This window comes from Mastigoproctus giganteus, chromosome 3 (genome assembly GCF_048544385.1).
Source record: "Mastigoproctus giganteus isolate SK-2022 chromosome 3, ASM4854438v1, whole genome shotgun sequence".
NCBI classification, from domain to species: Eukaryota; Metazoa; Arthropoda; class Arachnida; order Uropygi; family Thelyphonidae; genus Mastigoproctus; species Mastigoproctus giganteus.
The window spans coordinates 220104415-220119721 of NC_143577.1; the positions used below are offsets into that span (position 1 = coordinate 220104415).

General features: G+C 35.9%; 1 protein-coding gene across 1 annotated transcript in view; it reads left to right on the forward strand.

Annotated features, from left to right (window-relative positions):
• LOC150088739 (tectonic-2-like) overlaps window positions 1-15307 on the forward strand; it is a 351050-nt gene that overhangs the window by 49204 nt on the left and 286539 nt on the right. The gene's annotated exons all lie outside the window — the stretch shown is intronic.

Consider the following 15307-nt stretch of genomic DNA (forward strand, 5'->3'; position numbering starts at 1 on the left):
CATTAGAATAACATAACATGTATAATGTGGTAGTTGGATTTGGTTTGAGAATTTTCTTAAAATATTAATTTGTAAATAGTTATCTCTTAAGTTAATTGCATACCCTTCTGAATTTGGCTATCTTAATAATAAACAAAAATTTATTTTTTATTATTACGTATTGTATTTATTTATAGTGAATGCAAAGGGGTTAGCTTTTAAGCTTATACCTTTATGCTTTACATTATGCAGCCTTGATTCAGTGACTCATTGAAATTGATTTGTCAGTTTCTTCAGAGAGAGAGAGAGAGAGAGAGAGAGAGAGAGAGAGAGAGAGAGAGAGAGAGAGAGAGAGAGAGAGAGAGAGAGAGAGAGCATGCAAGCAAGCATGCTAGAGTTTCAGTATTCTTAGTATCAAAGCAAAATTCATTTTTATTTAAATAACTGAAATAAGCATAATAAAATTATAAGGATGTATATAAATAAAACAAAATATAACTGGAGTTTGAAACTGATGATTTTTTTAAGAACAAATTGCATCACTATGATTAAATGTTATTTTAATTTGCTGTAGTATAGCAGCTGTTATGAAACTTTCCTCTTGCCCCTGGCAGTAGTCAAGGGTAAGAGAAGAGAGTTCATAGTAAGTGTGAAGGTATTCACATGTATAACAAATGAAATAACTATTATCAAGGCTAAGAGAAGAGTTCTTACTTTCTCAAACTACAGTAGAATTAGGCATCGTACATTTCTATTTAGAAATTCTCTGTGAGCTCTATTAGAAATGAGTTCTATTCAGAAATGTTCAAGTGAGACTTTAATTGTATTGTAATTGCCAAAAAAATGGACTGGAAGAGTAGTTATCACAGTTATAATAATAGGAACATTCTCAGAATTGGGTGAAGTCCCTGTAGCTTTAAAACGTGTAAATGTTTTCTCAGTTCACAAAGATACCTTTAAAGAGTGATTAAAATCTGTAATTATGTGCCTGAGAGCTAACTTTCTGTGACAGAGAAAATTATAGAGTCTGTTAAGGATTTAATGTGGGGTCAGGTAAACAAGATTGAAATTATATAAGAATCACATCTATGGCTTTATTATGGGGAGATTGTGTCTGGCTAATCGATAAGCTACTGGAAGTTTTTTACAAAGTACTGGATAATAATTAATTTTGAGTAATGTAATTAGATTTTAGTAGAACTTTTAACAAAATTCCACATGAATGCATTTTGTGTAACTTGCAACAATATTGACATTACAGATAAGGTACTACTTTAGATAAAAGTATGGTCGATCTGCCAACCCACACTGGACCAGCGTGGCAGATTATGGTCCATTTCCCTCAGCATGAATTGTTGAGGAGGCTTCCATCCTGCAGTGGGTTGATAATGGCTGCACTTTACTTTTTTTTTTTTATTTATGGTTAAATGGTAGAGGCATGAGGGTTATAAATGACTATTACTCTACGTAAGCTAAATAAATAAATAAATTTCCATTTACTGGAAGGTTTTTACAAAGTACTTGATAGTAATTAATTTTGAGTAATGTAATTAGATTTTAGTAGAACTTTTAACAAAATTCCACATGAATGCATTTTGTGTAACTTGCAACAATATTGACATTACAGATAAGGTACTACTCTAGATAAAAGTATGGTTAAATGGTAGAGGCATGAGGGTTATAAATGACTATTACTCTACGTAAGCTAAATAAATAAATAAATTTCCATTTACTGGAAGGTTTTTACAAAGTACTTGATAGTAATTAATTTTGAGTAATGTAATTAGATTTTAGTAGAACTTTTAACAAAATTCCACATGAATGCATTTTGTGTAACTTGCAACAATATTGACATTACAGATAAGGTACTACTCTAGATAAAAGTATGGTTAAATGGTAGAGGCATGAGGGTTATAAATGACTATTACTCTACGTAAGCTAAATAAATAAATAAATTTCCATTTATATCATGTATGGCTAGGGCCAGAAAAACTTACAACCTCCTTAGCTGTTTTATTGCAGCTGTTATACTGGCACAACTACTAACAGTTGGTCATTTTTGTGGCACTGTACAGGGTTTATCTCACAATGAGTGCATGCACACACACACGCACACACTGACACAAACCCTATTATCCACATACATTTTCCTGAAACTGCAGCCAGTGTCAAAAATGAAGTCTCACTGGATTCACTGTTAGGTCCCATATTGCTTCTAATATTCATTAGTGATATTGATGAAGATACATATATATTATTAGATGTATTAATTTTGATTTATAAGTTTGTCAGTGGTGATACAACGGTAATGGTATCTATGCTGGGTAACAGTATTAACAAGTGTGTGCTACTTAAACAAGACCAAGATAAATTATTTGGGTCTGAATAATGGTAGTTAAGATATTGATAAGTTAAGACATTGATAAATGCAAAGTCTTGCATTTGGGCAGCAGTAATCCTAAGTTAATTTATTACTTAGGAAGTAACAAATTTAAGGTAAACTTCTGATATATGCATTATCAAATTATAAAATCTTTTTCTTTTTCTTTTTCTTTTATTTTTTTTTTAATTTTTTAACACAGCACAGTGTTTATATTTCAAGGGTAATTTGTCTTTCTTATTATCAGCTTGAGGTAGCTGATAATAAGAAAGACAGGTTTAATTTTAGAACCTAGCAGGAAGGTTTATCATCAAAACTGTCATATTAGGATCAACTGAGAATAACCTCATCTACTGATGTGTATTATGTCCACAAATTGCATGTGTTCTCTGATTGGTTTGCCTGTTTTTCTGAATGAAAAGCCCAAGTTTCTGGGTGGGGAGAAGGAACCTTGCTGTCTTTACATGAGACCGGTTGACTCAACCACTAAGTAAAAGTAAAAAAACACTCTGTGTACCCTGTACGCATGAAAGATATTTTATTTTATGTGAAAACATCCTTGGCTTGGACAAAGTTAAAGGGTTAAAGAATGAAAAGAATCTGAACACCTTTAACATTTTACAGCATTTATTTATTTTTTTGTTCTCTATGTTTTTGAACTTGTTCTTTTGTTGATATGGGAGGCTTCATCGGTGGCTTTGAAGCTTTTATTCTTGCACGATCTGCCTGATTCTGCTCAGCTGGTGTTTTACTCATCTTTGAAATACCCTTGTAGGTTGTAAACTTTTTTTCAACACTTGAAATTAGATTTGGTATATTTAAATTTTTAAAATCGAACAGCTAGAACCAAAGTTATGAATGATGTAATCTTTTATGCTCATCCGCTACTTACTCTACCAAATAAACGTTAGTGACTGAGGTAGGAGAAGTGAGGCAGAATGGAAGTAGGTAAGCCAGTTCAAAGTCAGAGACTAGTTTGGAGTGACATAAGTGTTTCTGTCTCGCATTTTTGTTACCAATTGGTTTTACTTCAGTTTAAAAAAGTTTAGTAGGTGCTGCCAAAGATGTTTTCACATCAAAAAGCCCATAAAAGTTCCCTGCATCATTGACAGGATTTGAACTCTGACCTTTTCCACCCTGTGTGGAGAGGATGATGATTATAATTACTGTGATACCTGCAAAGATGAAGCCCTGTCATCAGTGAAGACAAGCTACTAGGATAGCACAAATGGTTCTTTGAATAATACACAGAAACTTTTAAAGTAGAAACAAAGATGTTCTTAGGCATTTTGAATGCTTCTGAAAGTTTTTGGAAACTACATTTTACGAAGGAAGTGTATTTGCCAAAAAAATTGGGTACGGCAATGAGCAAAGTGCAAACAGTTATTCTTCTTACAGTGTAAGACTCTGTAAATTATAATGTCTGAGAACCAAGCATCTACTCAATTAAATAAACTAATACACCAAACACTAAATAAAGGATAAATAAAGGAATAAAGGATAATTGTAAACTAGATAAAAGAAAATCGGTCTTTGAACAAGAGTACTTGGCTATTGGAATATAATAAAACTCCACTAGATCTTTCAGAAATGGAAAGGATGAACATTTAAGGAGAAATTATATGAATACTTAGATAAAATAGTTAAGAGAAATAAAGACACATGGGTTACAGATAGAGTATTTTTATTTCTTCTTTTATTCTATTAAGGTTGGTATTATATTAATTTTGTTTTAACACTAATGTTTATTTTTCTTTGTTTGCATAAGAATTATGCTAATGATATTAGTTATTGAAAACAATGTTTTCTGCCCCTCATGTAAAGTTTATTAATATAATGATTGAAACACTGAAGCTTGTGCTCCCCAATAAAAAAATTGGCAAGCAGAAATAAATTAAATAAATGAATAAATTACTGAAAAAGTTACTAAAAAGAATTATTAAAAATGGTTACTAAAGGATTATTAAAAAAATAAATGAAAAGGATTACTGCATACTGAATGGGAACTTTGAAACTTGGATGCTTTGAAATACAAACCAGTGCAAAAAAACAATCTGAATCAATGAATTGACATTGATTTTTTCTTGGCTTGACAGATTATTGATTAAGGAGATCCCAAAGCTTTTATGCTAAAACATCTTTATTGTTATAGTAATGTCATTTTAAGTAAATAAAAAATAAAAAGGTCAAATCAGACCGTTTAATGAAAGCTTCTGTATTTCGAAACCAGTTTGTGAAAAATTAAAAATGAAGCTAATTTGAAATTTACTAGTAGAGGACATTCATTTTAAATAAATATTTATTACATTTTCAGTATTTTATAAGGATCAAAGGACATTATGCATTACAGAATAAAAGTTAAATGTAACTTTTAAGCTAATTCCTCTTATATGTATATATGCATCCTAGGAAGTAAATGCACAATTTTAATTATGTTAGGGAAAGGTTCTATATTTTTAATTTTTACAACTGTTTGCATCATATAGCTAGTGTATTAGAATTTTATATCTAAGATTGGATTTATGTCAATAATTTCATTATGAAAATTTAAAGATGTATCAGGCTTCTTTTTATCTACTAATAGTTCATTTCCAACAAGACAGAGTAGGTCTTTTTTGTTGTGCTGATATGAAGTGCAGCATGCAAAGTAATCATTCTCTATTTTTTGTCAATTTGTTATGTATTTTGAAGTATATAAATCATATCCAAATCAAACCAAACAGCTAGAAAGTATGGTTATGTATTAAGCTAGCGAAACAATCATAAAAAGCATTTAGTAGTAAAATTAGAAATGTGAGAAGAGTTGTGGGTGGGAGAACATGCAATGGACATAGGAGAGGCTAAGCCTCTCCTTAGCATCTTCCTGACAATGGCCCTAAAATATATTGAAGCAGAGACTGGCCACTGTACAAAACTGCAGTGACACTTTGGTGGCTTTTGTTTCATAAACTTTGTTACTTCTTGTTTAGCCTATAATAGAAAGTTTTATTTCTTTTTAATCAACGATCTTCTGGTAACTGGGAACATGTTCATAAATTTTGTTCTAAATTAGTATAGTCATCAACTGCTCTTAATTCTTAAATATACCAATTACTTAGAGCGTTCTTGTTATATCAGTGGTGGAAAACAAAGTTTTTACTGTACTTAAGTTATAGATATAAAAAAATGAATTTATTTTATGATTAAGGTTTGTTATTTTTTCTACATAAAAACAAGTTCTACATATAAACAAGTATTCCTAGACTTTTCTGTAAACATAAACAGTATAATTTAGTGGCAGTTTATTTGGTGGTAGTACTGTCACATGCAAATTTGTGCTCTCAGTTTTAACTGGAATAAACTGAGCAGAAAATGTCAGTACATCACTAACAAATGGCCACTTTAATTGTACCTGAATTTGAGAAAGAATATACAAAACTAATCAACATTAACATTCTTTAAGCAATCAGAGAAACAAGTGCCTGCAACTATTTTGAAGGATTTTTTTTTTTTTTTTTTGCATTTTTATCAATATACCTAATAACTTACATCCTATAACTTATAAAAATAATTTATTGCTATGCCACTGTTTTTTTTAATAACTCAAGTTTTTATTATTATATTGGCATTGGCAGTAATCATGGTTATATATATATATTTTTTTCAATATTTTCTGATTAAATGATGTTTGAAAAAAAAAAAAAAAAAGTAGTAATTTGACTTTTAAAAAGCCTTCCCTAAACTTCTGTCAGATACCTCTAAAATTTGTATCTGGTAATAGTCCTATATGGACTGCAGAGAAAACCTTTAGTTAGTAATCACCGTGCTAGAACTTAAATATACCAATTACTTAGAGCGTTCTTGTTATATCAGTGGTGGAAAACAAAGTTTTTACTGTACTTAAGTTATAGATATAAAAAAATGAATTTATTTTATGATTAAGGTTTGTTATTTTTTCTACATATAGTTGCATGTAAAATGAAGTTATTGTATAATGAGATCAGCATTAGTAGAGGCATTTGATGCAAGAAAGCAAGCTTATGCAGCATCAGCCAAAAAAAAAAAAAAAAAAAGCACTTCCACTTCACCCCTCTGTTCGTTCAAAATACTGGTCCAGCTGAGCCTTAAACTTATTTAGGCTATCAACTTCCACGACAAGGGATGGAAGTCTGTTCCACCAACCAACCACCCGCTGGCTAAAGGCAAATTTCCACACGTCTATCCTACATCTGTCTTTCCTCAATTTGAATTTATGCCCTCTCAGGTGATTATTCTGAGCGAGAGGAAGAATCCCATCAGCATTGAGCATGCTCAAACCATTCAAGGCTTTATACACCTCTATCAGATCACCTCGCCGGTGCCTAGTCTCCAGACACTGTAATTTGCAAAACTTAAGCCTTTCTTCGTAAGAGCATCCCTTTGTTCCATTCACTAATCTTGTTGCCCTTCTCTGTACTCGTTCCAGCAGCTCTACATCCTTCTCGAAATGAGGCCTTTAGACCTGTATACAGTACTCTAGGTGTGGCCTGACCATTGCCTTATACAAGGGAATAATCACCTCCTTATCCCTGCTAGAAAAATTCCTATATATCATTGACAATACACCATGAGCTACTCTTGCAGCCTGTCTGCACTGCTCAGAGAACTTCATATCTGCCTGCACAACCACCCCCAGGTCCCTTTCATTCTCTACCACTGTCAGTGTAGTACCACAGAGTTGATACGTTGCTCTGGGGTTGCTGTTTCCCATGTGTAGTACTTTACATTTGTCAATGTTAAACTTCATTTGCCACCTCTCAGCCCATCTGCTCAACCTTTCCAGATCCTGTTGCAGCAGCATAGTGTCAGTAGTGTCCTTGACAACCCTGCCTACCTTTGTATCGTGTGCAAACTTCGATATTAAGCTTGATATACCCTCATCAATATCATTTATGAATACAGAAAACAATAATGGACCCAACACTGAGCCCTGAGGGACTTCACTAATAACATTAGTCCACGACAAGCAATGTCCATTGATTACCACTCTCTGTCTTCTTCCCCTCAGCCACCCCTTTATCCACAGCAGCAATTTGCCTCCAATGCCACACTGCTCCAATTTGTGCAGCAGTCTTCCATGTGCAACAGTATCAAAAGCCTTTCTAAGATCCAAGTATATAATATCAAAGTTATTCCCTGCATCCAGTTCCTTTGTGACTGCATCATAGTATCCAATCAAATTGGTCAGGCAAGACTTCCCCTTAACAAAACCATGCTGTGTCCGAGCTATAACTGAAGTCTTGTCTAGATGATCCTGCAGTGCTTCTTCAACTAGTGCCTCCATTAATTTTCCTGGAACAGAAGTTAAACTCACAGGTCTATAATTACTTGTGTCAGCCTTGTGATCCTCCTTTGTGAATTGGGGTGACATTTGCACATCTCCAGTCTGTGGGTAGCTCCCCTGAGTCCAAGGAAGCTCTCATAATTATGGCTAAGGGTTTGCTTACTTCCTTTGCTGCTTCCTTTAATATAACTGGATAGATCCCATCCACCCCGGGTGCCTTTCTTGTGTTTATCTTCAACAATTTCTCCTCCACTTTACTCTCAGTTATTACAAGATTCTCTAGCTTACTGCTAGAGTTGAATTAATAATCTGTTACTTAAATGTGGCATAGGACTGAGTTTTAGACTTTAAGATTGTTTATGACTAATTATTTTAATTTTAGATGGTTCATGATATGCAAAGATTTTTGTAGAAGAGATTATAAATGACAGATTCTGGAACCAGTGAAAGTACCAATAATTTTCCACCATGCTCTCATAAATGTGCTATTCTTACTATTTTTTTTAATGGAGTCCAAAGGTGAAAGGGTGGTAAGCTTATAGTAAAGGAGTTACTTTGTGAGGAGGTTGAGAAACCAAAAGAAATTCTTCACATTGGATTCAGATTTCTGTTGGTTGTAATTTTGTTTTGCTTTGAAATGCTTTAAGGTAAAGTAATTAGTTGCCCCAATAGAAGTTGTATTAAAACCACTGGTTGCAATTTTATTCTGTTTTCCTCTGATTTCTCATCATAATAGTTCTCATCATAATAGTTCTCTTGCAACTTTATTAAAGGATAAATTTGTTGTAATGGTACCTTACATTTCCCCTGACTCTTACACCGAGGTGAAATTTTGATCTTATCAGAATTCTTCCTATTTACAATTTACACTAAACATATCCCTTTGATTATATGAAGAAAGATTGAAGATATTTGAACAGTTTTGATATTAATAATTGTTTTGGTGTTGATGGTATTTCTGCAGCTGTTTTCAAAACTTGTGCTGCAGTGCTAACTGCCATTTAATATTGCATGTGTAGTCTTATTCTGGTTCATGGAAATTTGTTGATTCCTAAATGGAATGGGCAATGGGTTATTATGTTTATTTGAAAACTCTCTCATATGATTAATAATGGCCATTATATATTCCATTACTTTTGATCCATAGGGGCTATTCTGGCCTGTGTCATCATCTAACAGCTGTGGTTGGCATTTTTACAAACCATGTGGAAAAATGCCTGCTTTTGATTTATTTTGGAATGAGAGGAATTTTTATGGGCTTTTTCTTATATTGTATCTAAGTATAATTTACTGGCAGTAAGTTAGGAAGGGCATAGTAGCCCAGTGGTCAGGAGCGAGGGTGCATAGCACGCGTTCCTTGAGTGGACCGGGGTTCAAGCCCGCGACTACTAAATACGATAAATATTTGTATTGATGATTTATTGTAAACTCTACTGACTTGGTTGTCGTGCCGGAGTATAAACAGAAAATTTATTTATTTATATAGTTCTTATACATATTGACTATCAAATACATGAAGTTGCAGGCATGATATATACTGATACCTCACAGACTTAGCCATCTTTACAGTTATACTAAGCAACCGACAGGCAACTGTCTGGGTTGCTCTCAGGGAGATGGTCAATATACTGGAGTCAACATCAGCTGTATTAGCCATTGGTTATGATGCTATAATGGAGAGTTCAACTCCAATTTCATAACATTAGTCAAGGGGCTAACTTGTAAGTCCACAAATCTATAAATTTCGATTTACCAAAACTAATATACAGTAAGTCTGATTTTTAAGTGAATGCAAAAATATATGATTGAAATTGTTTTTGGTTGATAAACTGACTTTTCATCAAAATCATACTCTGACCTTAGGGCTAGGTGACTTTGTGCTTCATGCTCCAGTTGACAAAAAAAAAAAAAAAAAAAAAAAAAAAGTTGAAATTTTATAAATAGGAAGAGAAATAACTCCTCAAATAGGCCTCTGAGGTTGGGTATAATCATAATTATTGTAAATATAGTTATCAAGAATTTGTTGTGTTTTATTTTATTTTATTTTACCTTATTTTATTTTATTTTATTTTATTTCATGAAAGGTTGGTGAAAAAACGCTAAGAACGTGTAATAGGAAGAGAAAGTTGATGAAAAAAAAACTAAACTTGCATGTGGTTAAAAAATTAAGTTTCAAGAATGGATAAACAACTTGGCTATTCTGTTGATTGAAAAATGACATTGCTGGTGAATTAGACTAAGATGAAATTATAGCTGATTTTGCAAGTAGTCCTGCAAAATCAGCAGGACTACTTGATTAGGCTGAGCAAGCGGAAGTATCCCATCTGCATTGAGCCTGCTCAAACTATTCCAGTCCTTATAGACCTCAGTCAGAGTCACCTTATAGAAATTATATGAAAAATGCAGATATGAAAGTAATTGGAACACTGCCTAGGGAAATTGCTAATCTTCTTGCAGCCTGTCTTCTCACAGCAGGGACTTGAATTTCTGTTGATTGTCATTTTCAGGAAGCACATGTAAATCGAGGATGTTCCAGAGAAGAGAAGAAAAGTAGACAGGATGGAAGAGAAAAAAGTTGGTTATGTGAGTTTGGATTTGGATTACGAATGGATTTTGAATAGGATGTGTTTGTACTGGGAGGTTTATGGTTTGAAAGGGAGTGGTGGAATTACAAATGCCAATTCAAAACAGTGACCATTGAAGTATCTATAGAAGAGGAAAGCATGAGAAACTGAATGTCTGTGAGACAGAGAATGGAGAGAATATGTAACAGACAGGTCAATAATTAACTCAACTGCCCTCTTTTGAATAGTCTAGAAGTTTGAGAGAGTTTGACCTCAGATCCACTTGGGATTTGTCTCCAGCAGCACTCCTTTATTTCTGATTGGCCAGAGGGACTTAACCTTTAGGTTCTTATGTTCCATTCTGATGGTGTTCTGTATCAGCTGTTTTACCTCGCTGCTTGTTAATTCTGAGTTGTCACTCACTCATAGAAGGAGATGCTGTTGTCTCTTCTCTGCAGGCTGGGACTGTAGGGTCCTCACCTCAACATGGGTGGAAGACCTAGGTATGCCAGATTTGATGGCTCCAGCATAGGATTTGGTTCCAATGGGAAGTCCAGAGGTGGTGGGATCCTTGGCAGCTACACATTTCCATGGTCGGTAGAGGCTGGAAGTTTAGTAAAGGTGTTGATCGCTTTCTCCAGCACTGAGGTTTTTGATCTGAGCTCATCATTTATGGCTTTTAGCCTTTCATTGTCTCTTAGCAACTCAGTTGTTATGGACTACAGGCTAGACCAAAGTTCCTGGATGTAGTTCCCAGCTACTTTAGTAAATATATTTGAGTAGTTGTTTAAGAATGCAATTAGATGTCTCTGGAGCAGTGAGATTGTTTGGTGTAGTGACACCGGCCCAATCATGAGTCCCCCATCAATTTCACTGCTGGGTAGTGGAATTCCTAATCTCGTAGAGGGTTTTAGCCCAGCTGCAATGGCATTTGCAAGGGCTGTTGGAGTTTGAACTTGGGTGGTGCCTTTGGCTTCCAGTTGAGCAAGAGCTATGGGATGAGCAGGTGCTGCTGCAGATGCAGCTGCTGTGGCAGATGGAAAAACTACAGCAGGAACGGTGGCAATGGGTGATTCTGAGGCCATGGCCCCTTTGAATACCGAATCTCAAGGAGATGTATCATCTGGACCTTGATCAATCGCCAAGGGTTTGGCATGCCCCTCATCCTGCACTGATTGTTCCACATGAAGTGTGGCCCAGGCCACCTTTGATTCCTTGCACTTCTTGTTACCTTTCTTTTTTTTTAGTGACAGCCACTTCAGTGGGGTCTTAGGAGTAGTGGTCTGTGGAGGGAGGGCTTCCTGAATGGGGTTCCTCCTCACTTGGGGGACTTGAGCTTTCTCTTGCACTCATTTAAAACAGTTGCCACGTCTCAATATGAAAATAAGGAGTATATAGCCAAAAGATTATCAATCAGTTGTGTATTTGGGCTATTATACTTTAGTCATACCAAAATCTACCAATTTTTCTAAGAGGTCCTACTGAAGCCGCCAGGGTACGTACCGTATTTCCATATTCAAATTAATGTTCAGGGCCATAACTAATCTAAATAAGCACAACTTAATACACAGCACAGTTAGTTCACTATATAAAACAGTTCAACAAGCAATCGAATTAATAATGTTAATTACTGCCAGAGTGTAGGAAATTTGTTCCCCAAAAATGCATGGGAAACAAGGCCGCTGCGATTGATAGAATAAACTGTTGTGTTCCGTTAATCGCCTTCAAATAGGAAGGTCACCATGATCCCAAGTAAGGCTATTAACAGGGAGGTAGGATGACACTTTTAACACCTGCAAAAATAGGAATGTTTGACCTTGTGTTTCCCCGCCGTCGACTATAAAGCCTTTGTAGCTGAGAACTTTGACCTTGTGTTACACGGCAGCGGACAGAGTATCTTAGCTCATTACATATCATATAGGAAAATTTTAAAATAAAAGGTTACCTGATGACAATCTGCATAACATAAGTTGAAGGACGAGAACATCCAATAAGGCATATATTAGTATGAGTTTAGATTTGATAAACGGGAAGAAACTATTTAAATTTTTAAAAAGTTGAAGAGCATACAAATCACTTGTCTACACACTACACGCGCATGCGCTCGACTCAGCCTCACTCACACAGCCTCTTCTCAGCATGAAGGGCCTTTCTTTAGTAAAGACAGACGCAAAATACCTGTTCAATTCATCTGTCACATCAGCTGGGTTGTCTAAAACTTTCCCACACCCAGTGCACAAGGGTCCGATTCGCTTTTTTCTTCCTTGTATTCATATACATGAAAAATTCTCTTTCCCCATTCATTCTTTCTCATAGGCAGCCTTGACCTCTCTAACCTTATCTGTGGTACTCTTACAAATCAATTTGTAGCTGTTGTAGGCTTCAGTACTTTTCATCTATCTGTAACCATTCTATGTTATCTTTATCTGCCCTGTTTGACCGGCCAGCTCTGCATTCATCCATTTCGACATCCTCGTGAAATATTTTCTTAATGGTAGGTATGCAGGGCTTCATGACGTCTGTGATTTTTGCTTTAAAGGTATTCCATAATTCAAATGCATCCGCCCTCCCTCTGCAATCCCACAATTAATAGGTGCCTTATAGCGCCTTAAACTGTCATAGTCCCCTCTTCTGGAGTTAAAACCCATGCCTTTACCTCTAACTATTGCAACATATTTCTTCATCAGCCAACTGATGACTGCGTGATCACTACCTGCCAGTAGTTCCTGTATTTTAAGCCCTGTGATGTCATAAATTCGTGAGTAATGGTGAGGTCAAGAATATTCTCACCCCTAGTATTTTCTCTAACAAATGCCTTAGCTCTGGCCTGGAATCTGCCGTGTCTGTTACTGAAGATCGCACCGCAATTTATGGGATACCCTGTACTGCGTTTCCATTGATCCGTCGACTGAAGTGCAGACTTTTTTTTACCCTATTAATTTTAATACTTGAGTTTTTTTTTTTTTTTTAAGCTGGGCAGAATATGATGTGATATATCTTATAACTGCATCTCTTTTTGAGAATTCAAACCCTTATTCCTTTAAAACTGCATCCTTTCTTCTTAATAACTGGGTCCCTAAACTGATTTTCGTCTGAAAATTTGCACATACAAAGGGTACTAGGAAAGTTTTGCAATATGACGCAACAATGAATCACAGGAAGCTGCTTGTTGCTGCATGTTGAGACATGTTCATACGTGCATAGTAGCCGCCGCGCCAAGTCGATGGGCTCAGTTATTCATTAGTAGTGAGAGTGTGAAGTGCTTCCGATGGCATCGTGGTCACGAAATGAGATAAGGACAGTTTTGCGGTATAATTTCGTGCGTGGTTTAACCATAGACCAGTGCTTAGAAGAAATGACTCTTGCACTAGATGATGATTGTCCATATCGTACAACGATATTCAGGTGGTATAGAGAATTCCAAAGGGGAAATTTCACTCTGGAGGATTCTGAGAGGCCGGGAAGGCCACGAACGTCAGTTACAGAGGAAAACGTTACTGCTGTGAGGAAAATGCTTGACGAAAACAGGCGAGTGACCTACCAACAGATAGAGGATACTTTGGGCCTAAATGCACCAGCAATTCGTTCGATTCTGCAAGATCATTTGCACGTGAAGAAACTTTGTTCTCTCTGGGTGCCGCATCAACTGACTGAAGAGCAGATGACACGACGTGTGACTTGGTGCCGGGAGATGTTAAAAAAGTTTGATAAGGGACAATCTCGGTATGTGAACAACATCGTGACAGGTGACGAGACTTGGCTGTACTATTACGATCTGCCGACCAAGGCTCAAAACAAAGTTTGGGTCTTTGATGATGACGACACACCCGTAATTGTCAGAAAATCTCGATCTGTAAAGAAGAAAATGATAGCTGTATTTTTCAAATCGAGTGGAACTGTGGAACGTGTCGTTTTGGACACGCAGAAGACAGTCACAGCTAAGTGGTATACTGAACAATGCCTGCCTAAAGTCATTGGATCTATGAAGAACCTGCAGCCAAAGTCAAGAATGGACACCTGGTACCTCCATCACGAAAATGCTCCAGCTCACCGCGCCAAAGCCTGCACCGAATATTTGACCACGACAGGACTGAAACTTCTCGAGCACCCTCCCTACAGTTCAGATCTTGCTCCCTGCGACTTTGCACTGTTCCCGCATGTGAAAATGAAGCTAAAAGGGAGGCGGTTTTCCAGTGATGAGGACCTTCTACGGGCTTGGGACAACGAGTGTGCTTTACTCCCTAGTGAAACTTGGCAGAACTGGTTTAAAGATTGGTTTCGGAGGATGGAGAGGTGTATTGAATGTAGAGGAAATTACTTTGAAAAAATTAAATAAACAAAGCTGTATTGCAAAACTTTCCTAGTACCCTTTGTATATCCAGTTTGAGAAACCCTGCCGCAACAGATAATTTTCCACTTGTGGGGGATGGGGAGAGGACTGAGAAATTTCTATGCTGCGAGGAGGTTCGAAGAGTCGGCAGGAAACCCAATTGAATGATTTGATATGGTTGTTAAAAAGCATAGACTTCGAAAATCTCCCAGTAGAGAACAGAATTTGTAGTTACACAACTAGACAGAAAACTTGAAACCTAAAACAGAATCCTATCTTATTTCTCCAAAAAAAAAAAAAAAAATTGTGCATTGATTAACTCAGCATCTTTATCTTCCTTGGCATAAGCATGTTACAAATATCGCTTATTTTACCTAATTAAAATTAGTGAATGATTTGCTTATGTTTAAGCGAATAATTTTTTTTTATAATAATTATTTTACCCAGGTAAAATAATTTGTACGTTGATTAACTCGGACATCTTTATCCAGTGCCGGATTAAGGCACGGGCTAGCAGGTCTTGCCCGGGGCGCCATTCTTTAAGGGGCGTCAAATTTTACAAATCACGAAAAAATCCTTAGTAAAGGGGGCGCTGAAAAATCATTCTGCCCGGGGTACGAAAATACCTTGGTCTGGCACTGTCTTTATCTTTTTTTGGCATAAACATATTACAAATATCGCTTATTTTACCTATGAGGGTGGGGGGAAGGCTTTTCTATTCGCTCTCAGCGTTATTTTGAATGAATAAATGA